At 36.3% G+C, this 15255-nt stretch overlaps 1 protein-coding gene across 1 annotated transcript in view; it reads left to right on the top strand.

Annotated features, from left to right (window-relative positions):
* The window catches only part of LOC135221915 (uncharacterized), a 64267-nt gene that overhangs the window by 35586 nt on the left and 13426 nt on the right, over nt 1–15255 (top strand). The window lies entirely within an intron of this gene.

Genomic DNA, 15255 nt, shown 5'->3' with positions numbered 1-15255 from the left:
ACGACAACAACCAAGAACCACAACCACACAACACAACAAGCAACGAAGGACCACAACTCAACAACACAACAAACAAACAAGGACTACCAACACAACAAAAGACCACTGCATAAACAACACAAAAAAAAGAACAAGCCAATACACACACCCATTAACAACATCAAGAAATCACAACTCGCCAACAATAACCCTCAACAACTCCATACAACTCAACAGAAACTCCTAGGCACAACAAATCTAACAACACAGACACAATAACTCTAAGGGTAACAATATCAAACTGAACTACAAATCAATAACACAATTTAACTGACCATTTATGCCTTCAACACTATATAGACCGCTGCCGATACTACTGACCATCACAGGCTCTGATCAGACAGACTTGCGACAGACCCAACAACCCCTCGGCGAACGAGAAGTTCGCTAGCTAACTATCCATTCACACGAACGCAAACAACATAACGCCGCTTACATTCACCTCTACACACACACACCTCCAGGATGTTATCAAATGGAACTCCCATAACTCCTCCATAACGATATTTTTCGTATATTTTAGAACTTTACAACATATGACTTATAATTTGATCATTTCACTACAAATTATAGTAGACCAATTGCCTGGGATCATGCTTCAAATAGTTTTCTTTGGTACTGTACTGAAGACTGAATCTAGAAATACATTAAAATACAAGTACTCCTCGTTTAATGACGGGCTTCTATTCACTGACCACGTCATTAAGCAAATTTGTCGTCAGCGTGTTATTCTTTTTTATTTCAATGAATAGCATTAATTTTGAGTTACATATTGTGCACAGAACTATACTCTGTTTTTTTTTTTTTTTCATATGTCCATCTGCCTGTGGCTTTTTTGTATGGTAACACTGCGTCCCGGGCTTTAGATAGTTACATTCAGCTTACATTCAACGATTATAATAATATCCTATTTCGAATATTAACGATGTAATTCGCATACAGTAAATTATTAAAAAAAAATTTCAGTTGCAAATGTACACCCAGATATCCTTTTATTTACCTTAAACTTACAAATAGCGTAACTAACTAAAGCCCGGGACGCAGTGTTACCATACAAAAACACCACAGGCGGATGGACAGATGAAAAATAAAACAGAGTATAGTTCCTGACATAGCCTACTGTGTGGCTAAGTTCTGACAATGCTTTAAATAGTGTACTACTTTATTTAACACATTTAGGCTACATTCCCAAGTTAGCCTAATAGGAAGTCAATACAATCCTAAACTTTTCTCAGAATCTGCACATTATTATCAGTAACTTTTATTATATCCTAAATTTGGTATTTCATAATTATTGCTATTAGTTTCTTTGTCATTTATTGTTATTGTAGAAGGTAGTGGGATGAAAAAAATAAGAATAGATTTTGGCGATCACGGTGCATTTTGAATGTCACCGTCAAAGCATAAACAAAGCACACTGCCATCTATTTAGGAAAGTGAACACTAAACTATTCGCTAATGGGATAAACATTTTCTATCATAGATAAAGATAAACGCTTGCACTTCTTACCTCAAGTATCATCTGATCTCATGGGTGAGATATCGAATATGTAAATACACAGTTGTATAAAAGAAATTATCAAAACTGTGTCACATGGAAGTCTTTCAAGCTTACTAAGAGTAAGAAATTCGTGCATGCCAAATGTCTCATTGTCTTGATTAAAAGGTTTGACTTCGTAGAGACTTCTCAAGTGGAATATTTAAAAAATATATATGTATTTTCAAGTTAATATAAACAACATTTGATTTCAGACATTTTCTTTTCCTTAATAAGAATGATTTCATAAAAACAAAGGAGATATGACAAATTTTTGCTGTCTTGAAGTTGTAAACAATATTTGGCACCACCCTGTTGGCCATGCAACGAACTAATGGCAGCTGAATCAAGCCAAACCACGGGAGTTCCCAGACCATAGAATGCCAGTTTTAAGAGGTTCAACTGTATAGCTTTTCTTCACAAAGTATATTAAAGCCATATATATAGTGTTTTAGCCATAGGTTTCAAGGTTTTCAAAACCTAGGCTAGGCTAGATTATCGGCACTGAATAGCCTTTCTCTTGACCACCGTTGGTAATATTTTAATTTTCAGTTTATGGTTTTTTTTCTCTCTCTTCATGTTGCCGTTGTAACTCCGAGTTGTTGTAAAATGAGTACATAGTTAAATGAGGAGTACCTATATACATATTTAAGAAGATATACAATAACTATAAATGTGTATGTCTCCACCCACTCGTCACTTAGTGATTGTCTCTTTTAACAACATTTTGCAGTAATGACCAGCATAAAGGAGTTTTGAAACTGCTTCATTGCACAACTGCTTTATTTTATATTGAGGGAACCTATAGAACAGTTAACCAAGGTTTAGATAGAACAGTTAACCAAGATTTAGATAGACCCATTAACCAAGATTTAGATAGAAAAGTTAACCAAGTTTTAGGTAGACCAGTTAACCAAGATGTAGATATAACAGTTAACCAAGTTTTAAGGAGAGAAGTTAACCAAGGTTTAGATAGACCAGTTAACCAAGATGTAGATAAAACTGTTAACCAAGATTTAAAAACCAAGATTTAAATAGGCCAGTTAGCCAAAATTTAGGTTGACCAGTTAATCAAGATTTAGAATGAACAATTAACTAAGATGTAGATAGAACATTAACAAAGGTTAGATAGAAAATTTAACCAAGATTTAGATAGACCAGGTAACTAAAATGTAGATAGAACAGTTAACCAAGATTTAGATAGAACAATTACCCAAAATTTAGATGGAACAGTTAATCAAGGTTTAGATTGACCAGTTAGCCAAAATTTAGATAGAACAGTTAACCAAGCTGTAGAATGAGATTTAGAGAAATTTACAAAATCCTTTTAGTCCAAAAGGTGTAAACTACTTCATCTTATGGTATCATATGTCGCTGGTTGAAACCTTAGGTAAATATTTAATGCACCATATTGACTGATATGTAGTTACATAAATTACATTTGATGAGAGAAGTCAGAAAGAGGAAATGAAAATCAAAGTATTGTGTTTTTGGTGAAGGCAGCAGCATAGGTAAAAATGGTGCAGTAGGCTAACACTTTACCATTTTTGCCTGATCATGCTGCTGCCTCAACCAGTAATGCAAAAATACTTCGATTTTTATTTCCTCATTCTGACTTTCCTCCTTTCCTCTTCAAATGTTATTACAAAGATTGAAGTTAAAACTACTTACTTTGAAAGGGAGACGGATCGAACTCTCTGAAAAGGTAAACAGAAATTATATTCTGAATAAAGGTCTCTGCAACAGTGATGTTTCATTGAGAGATAAGAGATGACATCAGGGAAGACATCAGTAGACCAGTAGCCTACACTAATTAAATCACTTGAGCCAACTGGCAAATAACTGGAAAGGAGGAAGGGATGAACTGGTTCCATATTAAATTTTGAAGAAATTCAAGGAGGAGATTTGAAGTGGAAATCAGAGTCCAGTCATATGGTCAGAATGTAGGAGTGGAGCCAAGGAAAAAACTTGCTACATGTCAGGAGGATGTAAATGCACTGATAAATCAGCCCCCCCAAAAATTCAAGTAGCATCCAAAACCTTCAGAATATGGTGGTGATTTAAATTCAGATGAACAGCAAAAGCATTGAAAGACAAACTCAATATATGAAAAGGGTGAATTGAAGAAATTAATCTAAGATTGTAGAGTGGTCCCAGGTACCAAAACACTATTCCTTTAGTGGGAGGACAGGCCAGATAATTCTGCTCTTAACCGAAGCTCTATTCATCCAAAAAACAATGAAAGGAAATCATCAAGTACCAACATATAAAAAATATCTGTAATGATACAGGAACACAGTGGCAAGTACTACACGATGGGATAGGGATCAAAAAGATAACACACAAGGATGATAATAGGCTAAAGATAGATAACATGATAATTGGGGCAGGAGAGTAGTAGATATATGAGTCAATCAAAAGAAGTAAGATCAAACCACAACTCAATAAGCCAAGAGATGATAGGGAAAGGAATTGAATAAAAATTTCATTTTTATAGTAAAACAAAGTTTTAGTTATACTTGCCCGGCAGTTAAAATTCTAAAATTTGTGGATTGCTTTTTTTTTTTTTTTTTTTTTTTTTTGCTTGGTAGTAATGCCCCTTATAGACCTTACAGACCTTACATCTTGTTTGGGTTGCCCCAGGTCCCTCAGTGTGAGGCACCTCTAATGTCTACCAGAGAGTTGCTAATACATCTTCTGGTATATTTTGCATCTTCCAATCTTGGATGGTCTGGGATGCAGCTGAGGTATTTGTCGAGCTTATTCTTAAACACATCTACGCTCACTCCTGATATATTCCTCAGATGAGCTGGGTATGCATTGAATAGACGCTGCATTATCAATGCTGGTGCGTAGTGGATTAATGTCCTGTGTGCTTTCCTTATTTTTCCTGGTATAGTTTTGGGCACTATTAATCTTCTATCTGTTTCCATGCCTGAATTATCATGTAGCGTTCTCTTCTCCTTTCTAGACTATATAATTTTAATGATTGTAGTCTTTCCCAGTAGTCAAGGTCCTTAACTTCTTCTATTCTAGCTGTAAAGGACCTTTGTACACTCTATTTGTGCAATATCCTTTTGATATTGTGGTTACCATATCATATTGCAATATTCAAGTGGACTACGAACATATGTTTTATAAAGCATAATCATGTGTTCAGCTTTTCTTGTTTTGAAGTGCCGTAACAACATTCCCATTTTTGCTTTACATTTTGCCAATAGAATTGCTATTTGATCATCGCATAACATGTTCCTATTCATCATCACACCAAGGTCTTCAACTGCTTCCTTATTTGTGATTGTCTCATTATTAGGTCCCTTATATGCATATACAGTGGTACCTCGACATACGAAAGGCTCAACTTACCAAAAACTCGAGATACGAAAGCAAATACGAAAATTTTTACAGCTCTACATACGAAAAGTTTTCAAGATACGAAAGGTTGTTGCTGTAAAGTCCCGAGATTTGCCCGGACCACCGAGAACAATTTTAAAACTCCTGCGCCGCCAGCTGAGTAAACTCGCCACATCCTCCCGCTCTCCCATTGGTTCCTGATGCTAGTCACCCCATAAGATCCTGCTCTCCTATTGGTCAGCATCTACCCCTTGTGCTTTAAGTATTCTATTGGTAAGAGGATGCTGTAAATTGAAAAACTTATTCACGCAACACATTTAATAAAAAAAAACATTAGGTAAAGATAGAATAAAGAATAGAAATGAATGGTTATTATACTGTTTGGTAGTTTCAATGGTTGAAGAGAGATAATGAAAATTTATGGCTTACTGTGTAAAGTGATTGCTTAGCGATCGTTCGATACTCGTAGGTGCTGGATGTAAACAGAAGTTTGGAAGTTTATATATATATATATATATATATATATATATATATATATATATATATATATATATATATATATATATAGTTAATGGTTACATAATAATTATTTTAAATGAGTACATGCAATACATTTAATAAAAAAAAATTTTAATTAGATATCATAAAATATAAAATAAATCAGACTGCCAACAAATACGTATTTTTTAGAATTCTTCTTCTGTTTTAATATTACGTTACGTATATGTTTCATTATAGCTGTCAGTAACTCGGTATCTCCATTAGGTAAAGATAGAATAAAGAATAGAAATGAACGGTTATTATTCTGTTTGGTAGTTTCATTAGTTGAAGAGAGATACTAATGAAAATTTATGGCTTACTGTGTCCTAGGAAAAGTGATTGCTTGGCGTTCGTTCGGTACTCGTAAGAGCTGAATGTAAACAATCGATTGGAATTTTTTTTTTTTTTTTTTTTGTGTGTGTATTATAGTTAATGATTAATTAATAATTATTTGAAATGAGTACATACTGATTATTTATACATTTTATTGGCATATTCTAAGCTTTTAGCTTCTTGGGTTTAGATGTCAGAATCATAGACTAGGCTACAGTAGCAACCGCTAACATAGGCTAGGCTTATTGCTAAGGGACATGCTAAAGTCCTAATATATGCAGTAAAAATGGGGTTGAACATTATATGCAGTTGAATATTACTCGAAGTATGTACAGTATTTTGCCTTTTTGGAGTCATATTTCTTCCGTCGGATCGGCGTCGTAACCCTAGAACATGTGTTTTAGGCCTGGAAATATAATTTACTGGGGTGTTTTTAGCCATTTTACATGTAAAATGTGGTCCAAGATACGAAAACCTCATGATACGAAGGGCGCCTCGGAACGGATTAATTTCGTATGTAGAGGTACTACTGTAGCTTTCCTTCTCTGTCTCCATAATTTATTGATTCAAATTTATCAGAGTTAAATACCATCCTATTTACCTCTGCCCAATCATATACTTTGTTAAGGTCTCTTTGTAGCACGTTCCTATCTTCATCACAAGTAATTTCTCTACTTATTCTTGTGTCATCGGTGAAACTACTCACTACCGAGTCCGTAACATTACTGTCTATGTCTGCAATCATAATAACAAACAGTATTGCAGATAACACCGTACCTTGTGGCACACTGGATATTACCTTAGCTTCATCCGATTTCTCATCGTTTACAATAACTATCTGTTTTCTGTTGTGTAAAAATTCTTTTAACCATCTTCCTACTTTATCCACGATATTGTGTTTTCTAATTTTCTTCGCTAATATATTATGGTCTACCTTGTCAAAAGCTTTTGCAAAATCTAGATAAACCACATCTGTTTCATTTCTGCTTTTCATATTTTTGCATTTGTTCTCATGGTGGACTAATAGTTGGGTTTGTGTATTTTTTCCGGGTACGAAACCATGTTGTCCTGTATTAAACAAATTATTTTTTATTAAATGTTTCATAATATTTTTCTTCATTACCCTTTCATACACTTTCATAATATGTGATGTTACTCACAGGCCTATAATTACTTGCCTCTAGTCTTGATCCACTTTTGAAAGTAGGGGTAATATATGCTAATTTGTGCTCATCATAAATCTTGCCTGAATTTACACTTTGTCTTAATAATATTGCAAGTGGCTTTGCGATAGAATGAACTACTTTCTTTAACAAAATAGCAGGAACACCATCAGGACCTGCAGCAGCTCCATTTTTAATTTCATTAATAGCCTGCACAATATCAGCTTCATTAATATCTATGTCAGCTAAATATTCACTATTTTTGTCCCTTACTTCTGTATCATTATCTTCATTATCAATTCTAGGGGTGAATTCTCTTATATCGTTCTGCCAATATGTTGCATATTTCCTTTTTTTCTTCGTTAATCTCCCTTCAATTCTTAGAGGGCCTATTTCTATTCTTCTTTTATTCATCTTTTTTTCGTACGAGTATAATAGTTTGGGGTTTTGCTTGATATTTACTAGGGTTTTTTCTTCCAAGTCACGTTTTTCATTTTCTTTTGTTTGTATAACCTTTTGTTCTGCATTTTCTATCTTACTTTTTAGTTCTATAACTTTCCATGCCTTTTTATCTTTTGGAAGACCTTTTTTCCACTTTCTGATTTTCTGGAACTAGATCCTTCTGTCTCTTGGTATGCATGACTGATGTTTACTTTTCTTCTTCGATATATATTTTTCCACTATTTTCTCTTAATATTTTATATAGTATCTCCATATTTACCCTTATGTCATCACTTACACAAATGTTATCCCATTCTTTGTTCAATTCTTCATTTATTTCTGACCATTTTATATTTTTACTGTAGAAGTTGTATTTTCCATATCCTTCCCACTTTTTCATTTCTTGCTTATCTCTGTTTTCACTTGCTTTGGAATTGACTGTTAATTCTATGACATTATGGTCTGAAATACTTGCATTATAAACTATTATTTCTTCAACATAATTCACCTCGTTCACAAATACTAGGTCTAAAGTATTTTCCTTTCTTGTTGGCAGGTGATTTATTTGTTGAATGTTGTATTCTAGTAGCATATTTAATAGCTTTTTGAATTGGCTCTTATCTTCTGCACTACTATTACTCTTTTTTTTTATGTATAAATACAACCACAATCTCCTATTCGTTCTTTCCAGTTTACAAAAGGAAAGTTAAAGTCTCCAGATAGGAGAATAGTCCAGTCCTTGTCAATATTTCTATTATTATGTCAAACTCTTTAGTATTAGGAGGCCTTTATATTTCTATGTTAATTAATTTTTTCAGATTCAAATTCTACCGCTATTAGTTCACATTCTGAGTTACTATATTTCTCATATATTTTTGCTTGTTTTTTGTCTTTCCCATATATTGTGGTTCCCCCTTGATTCCTATTTTTTCTTTCTGATCTATAAGTTTGGAACCCTTTTATTTGATCATCATTCCCAGTCTCTTGGTAATACCAGGTTTCACTTATTCATTATATCTATTTTCTTTTCAATTTGGGTTAGTTCTTCTAAGTACTCTATTTTTCTTTTTGAGTTACTTGTAACTAAACCCTGCGCATTCATCACTATGATGGTTTGCGAGTTTTCTCCTTCATTTAATATGGGTAATAATAAGGATTTTCCCATGTCTCTTTCCTGTTCTGGTATGTTGTTCTTTTCTTCATTTCCAGAAATTCTGACATTAAAAAATCCAACTTTTCCATAATATTTGATCTTCCTTCATCATAATTATTCATTTTGTGTCTGAATCTGCAGTTTTTTCCGTATCTGCAATATCCTCTAGCATCATAAATACAGTTCTTATCTCTTGAGTTGTATCTTGGAGCTGATGGTTGGAAATATTTTGGTGACACACCATATCGCAGTGATGGCTTGGTTTTTTCTTTCACCTGATATTCTTTGTTCCTCTCTTTATTTGTTTCTTTCTTATTTTGGATTTTATTATTTGATTGATTATTTATTTGATTTTGATTCATGGCTACAGGGTGCATATATTTACATTTTTTGTCGAACTTACATCCTTTTCCTTCTTTTAGGTTTTTGCATATTTTTGGATGTACGTAGATCTCTGCAATCCTCCTCATAGCCGTCTAGGTATGCACATTTACCATATATTTCATAGTTGTGACATACCTTACGATGTTTGTAGTAACATCTTTCTCCGAATCTACAATTGCCTCTTTTCAAAAGGTTGCAGACTTTGTCTTTCTTGTCTATTTTTTCTTCTTTCCCATCATTGTTCAAATCTGGGTAGAGGCTATTCGGGATTTTCTTTTGTGTTGTCATGTGGTAATTTATTTCTTCGTATGTATGCTGCTTGATTGCCTCATATGTAGTATCAATGAGTATCTCTGCATCCATACTTTTATCTTGTTCTTTGTTTTCCTTATTTTTTCCTGTCATTTCAGTTTTGTTTACTTCTCTTCCGTTTTCCTCTTCTTCTTCCTCTTCCTCTTCCTCTTCATCCTCAACTATTTGTACATTCAGTCTTGATTTAATAACATTGTCTATATAGACATGTTGAGCAAAATATTCTGGTATCTTTTCTCATATCTTGCATTACCTCAGCACATTGCGGATGCGTCGGAATGTTGCATGCTGCCCATTTTCTGATCAGGTTTTGTGGATTAACTATGCTATACCACACCTTACAGTTTGCATGCTTTTGGCATTCTTTTTCCTTTTGCATCAATTAGGATATTTACAATGTTCACCTTATTCATTTTCTTTGTCGGAATATGTTGATTTATGTATATTTTCTTTATGAGTCTCTTGACCACTTGGATTTTATTTGGAACTTCTTCAATTATTTTCAAGATGTTTTCTATTGATTTGTTGCAGTTTGAAGGATCATATCCTTCTAATATACATATCTATGAATGCTTTCATATCTTTTTGGTTAGGGCTGTTGTTGATCTCATAGATGAGAAATGCCAGCTCCCTTCCTGCTACCTCATCATATTGCGAATCTGCTAAACACGCTAAATTTCGCCATTTCTTTCCACAGTTGGAACGTACTGCCATCTTGATCTGATTTACAGTATTTCACTTGATAAACTAACTTAGTAGACGCTTTATCCTATTATTTTCAAACTAATCTTATCACCAACAGTTCATGAACACTTCTAGATACTTCTCAAATTCTAGACGTATGTTAAACGCGTGATATCTGTTGATTAATCGGACTGTGCGCGGGAACGTCTCACCAAGCAAAATGGGGAAAGAGAGGAACAACTTGGCAGAGAGTTCAGTTTGTTTTATGCGTGTAAATAATAAATCCATGCTAGGGGAAGGAGGGAGGGCTCCGATTATATAATTACTGGGCAAGTATGATTTGAAGTTTGTTTTATAATAAAAATTTAATATTTAATTATGTAACTTAAAGAGTTATTATATAGCTGGTTCCCACATTGAGGGAAGGTGTGAAGCATGGATAGTTTTACCTCAAAATATTACTAATGTGGCAGGCAGTATAGCCATAGAGCGCCTACTACTTTAGTGAGACCTTTGTAGGAAGGGACAGTTCCGGTGGCTAACAAAAATAATCAAATTGCCCCAGGCCAGGGCTCAGTACCAACAAATAACCAGAAAAGATTGTTACCTATACCCAAAACATATTCATAAAAACTATCACCGCCCTACCAAAGGACTGGAGGGTACTCGAGGTACTTTGTACATCCAGGCTTCCCAACAATATCAGCACCTTATACCAAGGAGAATATAATTTAGAAAGCGTTGCTTCCTACACTTCCTTCCCAACAACACACCAGCCAATAGAAACAGACCCAGGGTACTGCATTCATCATACTCCGTTTCAATATCATGAGGATAATGTAAGGCAAAAGCAGACTGACATTTCCAAAATGTAGATTGTATCGCTGTGAGGGATAAATTTCTTTTAAAAGACCAATAAAGTGGCTACTGCTCTAATATCATGAGCTTTTACTTTACACAGAGGGAACACGTCCTTCTGAACTGAAGTGTGCGCTTCACAGATGGCGTCCCTAAGAAAGAATGCTAGAGCATTCTTAGACAGTGGTCTGGATGGATTCTTGGTTGAGCATTATAGACTGCAAGAATTGCCACAAATTTCTTTCGTTTGTATGCGAATAATATTTTAAGAACCTCAAGGGACACAGTCTCCTGTCATTATCATCAGTTCCTAGGACTTCTGTCAGACTGGTAATTACAAAAGAACTAGGCCATAAATTAGAAGGGGACTTATTCTTGGCCAAAAAGTTAAGGGAATAACAGATTAAAAAGTAATCACGTCCTATCTTAAAGGCGGTAGGAAAGTAACTGTCAGGTCACGGGACGCTAAGGGCATTCTGGGTACTACATACCCCGTGACCTGGTACAGATGCCAATAGTCCCTGGATCTCAAAAGTTTATTTTTAATTCTACCGGTTTCCAGCTTGGCGCTAGTATTATCCTAATGTTAAGACCTCAGGTTTGTTAGTTATGAAAAATACAAATTGGTAAAAAAATTTATCATTTTTCTATATAAAGTATGCACTTCGCTGATCTGTTTTGCCATTGCTAATGAAACTGGAAAAAGGGTCTTTCTAATTAAGTCTCAAAGAAATTGCATGCATGGGTTCAAAACAAGGTCCCAACAACTACTTTAATACTATATATCAAGATTCCAAGACACAGTCGGGGAATTTTTACACTTGATAAAGTCTGAGAGATCTGAATTGGAGGACAAGTTTAATCCACTGTGGCAAAAAACTGATTCCAACAAAGCTCTATATCCCTTTACGGTAGAGGTAGAAAGGTTCTTAGCTGATTTTAAATGTAATAAAAAATTATCTATTTGGGTCAGTTTTCTGAGAAGAGGAGACATTGAAGCTCGTACACCACTAAAAATACCCCATTTGTTTTTATATACGTTGTTCAAAGACTGTCTTCTGCATTTAGCGATTGCTGCTGAAGCTGCCTTCAAAAATCCTTTCTTTCTAAGAAGTTTCCTGACAGTCTGAAGCCTGTCAGGGCCAGAGAAGACAGGTTTTGGTGGAATCTCTGGAAATGTGGTTGTCCAAGTAGCTGCTGCTTTTGAGGAAGCAGCCTCGTGAAGTCCACAAGAAGATCTATGAGATTGGGAAACCATTCCATCAATAGCCAGAAGGGAGCTACCAAAATCATTGAGACGTCTTGGTGCGTTAGAAATTTGCTTATCACTTGTCTGATCAAACTGAATGGGGGAAAGGCATGTAGATCTTTGTCTGACCAATCGAGAAGCATAGCAGCCACTGTTCAGGCCTGCGGATCAGGTACTGGAGAACAAAATAGAGGGAGAGGAATGGTTTTTAGAACTGGTGAACAGATCCCTATCGATTTTCCCAAAACATTCCAAAGGTCTAGGCAGACCAGAGGATCTAAGGTCCATTCCGTCGATAAGACTTGTTTCCAATGGCTTAACTAGTCTGCCAGGACATTGAGTTTTCCTTAGACAAACCTGGTAACTATCTGAGTGTTTTCATTTTGGTCTGCCCAGAGAAGAAGTTCCCTTGCTGCCTCATATAGAGAGAAAGACCAAATCCCTCCCTGTTTTCTTTGATAAAACAGAGCAGTCTTATTGTATGAGTGGACTGCAATTGTTTTGTTCCTCACTTCCGACAAGAAGGACTGAAGGCCTAAATGTACTGTCTTTAGCTCCTTCACATTTATATGAGACAACCTTTGATTTTGGGATGTGTTCCTGACACTTCCTTCTTCTCTAAAAGAGCCCCCGATCCCAGTTGTGATGCATCTGCAAAGAAGGCCAGGCTGGGGCTCAATGGAAAGCAACTTGGCCTCTGACAGTCCCTTCTCTGAGTTCCACCAAAGGAGGTCCTCCTTTATCTCTTGAGTCACGGGAAACACATCGAGTTCGGAAGAACTTTTCTGTTCCAGCTTATCTTAAAAAATAAAACTGTAAGGGTTTGCGATGCAGTCAGCTGAGGAAGATGAATTCCTCTATTGATGATAGAAAGCCCAGAAGACTCAGCCATTTGTTGGCTGAACTTTTGTCTAGGGAAAGGACCTCTTGTACTTTAATCCTTTATGATTCTGTCCTTTTCAGGGCAGGAAACACCTGAAAATTCTGAGATACCATTATTGTTCCCAAATATAGAATCTTCTGAAAGGGAACCATTTGAGATTTCTTAGAGTTTACGAGAGCTAATTCTTGTGTTAACAGGAGTCTTCCTGAAGTTCTCCATGCACTGACTCTCCGAATGGGCTCTGAGAAGCCAATCGTCTAAATATAGGGAGATTCTTATTCCCAGTAAGTGAAGCCACTTTGCAATGGGAGCCAACCCCAGGCTTTTCATAGGGCAAGACAGAGAAGCCAGCAAAGACCCCGTGCTAACCTACCACCTCCAACCAGATCTGTCAAGAAGACTACCTACAAGACTACAAGCAAGAAGGGAGGATTGCGCCTGTAGGAGCCAGGTTGGGCCTTTATTGAAGGGAATGGAGTCTGAGAGGAGCAGAACCTTGGGTAGTCAAGGTATTGCAGCAAGGTTATGTCATTCCCTCCAAAGAAGGCCCACCTTTGGGCAAATTGCCAATAGTATTACCAGCCTACTCAGAGAAATCAGAGAAGTGTATGGACCTCTTTCGGGGGTAGAGCTACTGCTTTGTAAGGGAGCAATAGAAGTAGTAGAAGATCAAAACTCAGAAGGGTTTTACAACAGACTCTTCGTGGTTCCCAAATCATTGGGGGCTGGAGGCCAGTTTTGGATGTAATCGTCTTGAATCACTTCGTTCTCAAGATGAAATTCCACATGAAGACCAACTGTCTGCTATCCATCAGTGGGATGGGATGGTGACCTTGGACATGAAGGATACCTATTTTCACATTTCTATCCATCCGGATTCCAGAAAGGTTCTCCAATTCCGGGCATTATGCTTTGGCCTGTTGACAGCGTTGCAGGTCTTGACTTGCATACTGGCTCCACTGGCAAAGTGGCTTCATCTGTTGGGAATAAACAACTTGTTTTATTTGGACGACTGGCTACTCAGAGCTCAGTTGAAGGACAAGTGCACGGAGGACTTGTTTAAAACTCTCCTTCTTACGAAAAAACTAGTTATTTTGATAAATACCGAGAAGTCTCAGATCATTCCCACTAAGCAGATTCTTTATTAGGGAATGATTCTGGACTCTCAGAGTTTTGGACTTTTCTTTCTCCCAGAAGAATAAATTCATGTCTCTTTTGCGCCAGACGGTTCCTGTCCCTTCAGGAATACTCAGTGGCTCAGTGGATGAGCCTTCTGGGAACACTGGCCTCATTCGAAAAGTTTTGTGAAGCTAGAGAGGCTCCACATGAGGCCACTGCAATTATTTATAAAAATGAATTGGAGCTAGAAAACTTCACAGGATTCATTTGTGTTCCCGATGACGTTGGAAATCAAACTAGGCATTCAGTGGTGGTCATCATAAAAAAAGGAAGTCTCTCCTCCCACTAAGCCCAGACCTAGACTTGTATTCTGATGCCTCAAACCTGGGTTGAGGAGCTCATCAAGAACTTCTCCTTTGAGCAGAAAGGAATCAGGTGTCGTTGCTGACTAACTTCATCCAAACCTTACAGACCTTACATCTTGTTCGGGTTGCCCCAGGTCCCTCAGTGTGAGGCACCTCTAATGTCTACCAGAGAGTTGCTAGTACATCTTCCGGTATATTTTGCATCTTCCAATCTTGGATGGTCTGGGATGCAGTTTAGATATTTGTCGAGCTTATTCTTAAACACATCTACGCTCACTCCTGATATATTCCTCAGATGAGCTGGCAACGCATTGAATAGACGCTGCATTATCGACTGGTGTGCGTAGTGGATTAATGTCCTGTGTGCTTTCCTTATTTTTCCTGGTATAGTTTTGGGCACTATTAATCTACCTCTGCTTGCTCTTTCTGATATTTTTAGTTCCATGATATTTTCTGCTATTCCTTCTATCTGTTTCCATTTCCATGCCTGAATTATCATGTAGCGTTCTCTTCTCCTCTATAGACTATATAATTTTAAGAATTGTAGTCTTTCCCAGTAGTCAAGGTCTTTAACTTCTTCTATTCTAGCTGTAAAGGACCTTTGTACACTCTCTATTTGTGCAATATTATCCTTTTGATAGTGTGGGTACCATATCATATTGCAATATTCAAGTGGACTACGAACATATGTTTTATAAAGCATAATCATGTGTTCAGCTTTTCTTGTTTTGAAGTGCCGTAACAACATTCCCATTTTTGCTTTACATTTTGCCAACAGAGTTGCTATTTGATCATTGCATAACATGTTCCTATTCATCATCACACCAAGGTCTTTAACTGC

The sequence above is a fragment of the Macrobrachium nipponense genome, chromosome 3 (genome assembly GCF_015104395.2).
Source record: "Macrobrachium nipponense isolate FS-2020 chromosome 3, ASM1510439v2, whole genome shotgun sequence".
In the NCBI taxonomy this organism is placed as follows: Eukaryota; Metazoa; Arthropoda; class Malacostraca; order Decapoda; family Palaemonidae; genus Macrobrachium; species Macrobrachium nipponense.
This window is presented reverse-complemented; position numbering and strand designations above follow the sequence as displayed.